This window comes from Ambystoma mexicanum, unplaced genomic scaffold (genome assembly GCF_040938575.1).
Source record: "Ambystoma mexicanum isolate Mex_15411 unplaced genomic scaffold, UKY_AmexF1_1 Mex_scaf3, whole genome shotgun sequence".
In the NCBI taxonomy this organism is placed as follows: domain Eukaryota; kingdom Metazoa; phylum Chordata; class Amphibia; order Caudata; family Ambystomatidae; genus Ambystoma; species Ambystoma mexicanum.
The window spans coordinates 14,457,203-14,458,497 of NW_027182444.1; positions in this window are offsets into that span (position 1 = coordinate 14,457,203).

The following is a 1,295-nucleotide window of genomic DNA, read 5'->3' on the forward strand; positions in this document are numbered from 1 at the left end:
TCAATGATTATAATACCAAACCAGAGACTCTTCCTATAACATGAGATGGGATATCCAACTCCTTCCCATTCCAATTCTGAGACCCTTCCTATACTATGAGACTTGATATCTCAATGCTTCTAATACCAAACCTGAGACCCGTAATATAACATGAGATGTGATATCCAAATCCTTCCCCTTCCAAACCTTAGACCCTTCCTTTATCATGAGATGTGATATCCAACTCCTTCCCATTCCAATCCTGAGACCCTTCCGATATCATGAGATGTGATATCTCAAAGCTTCTAATATCAAACTTGAGACCCTCCCTATAGCATGAGATGTGATATCCAAGTCCTTCCCATTCCAATCCTGAGACCCTTCCTATAGCATGAGATGTGATATCTCAATGCTTCTAATACCAAACCTGAGACCCTTCCTATAACATGAGATGGGAATATCCAACTCCTTCCCATTCCAATCTTGAGACCCTTCCGATAGCAGAGATGTGATATCTCAATGCTTATACCAAACCTGAGATCCTTCCTATAACATGAGATGTGATATCCAACTCCTTCCCATTCCAATCCTGAGACACTTCCTATAGCATGAGATGTGATATCTCACTGCTTATACCAAACCTGAGACCCTTCCCATAGCAGGAGATGTGATATCCAACTCCTTCCCATTCCAACCTGAGACACTTCCTATAGCATGAGAAGGGATATCCAACTCCTTCCCAATCCAAGCCTGAGACCCTTCCGATAGCAGAGATGTGATATCTCAATGCTTATACCAAACCTGAGACCCTTCCTATGGCATGAGATGTGATATCCAACTCCTTGCCATTCAAATCCTGAGACCCTTCCTATAGCATGAGAAGGGATATCCAACTCCTTCCCAATCCAATCCTGAGACCCTTCCGATAGCAGCGACGTGATATCTCAATGCTTCTACCAAACCTGAGACCCTTCCTTTAGCATGAGATGTGATATCCAAATCCTTCACATTCCAATCCTGAGACCCTTCCTATAGCATGAGATGTGATATCTCAATGCTTCTAATACCAAACCTGAGATCCTTCCTATAACATGAGATGTGATATCCAATTCCTTCCCATTCCAAACCTGGGACCCTTCCTATTGGATGAGATGTGATATCCAACTCCTTCCCATTCCAACCCTGAGACCCTTCCTATAGCATGAGATGTGATGTCTCAATGCGTCTAATACCAAACCTGAGATCCTTCCTATAACATGAGATGTGATATCCAACTCCTTCCATTCCAATCCTGAGACCCGTCCTATAGCATGAGA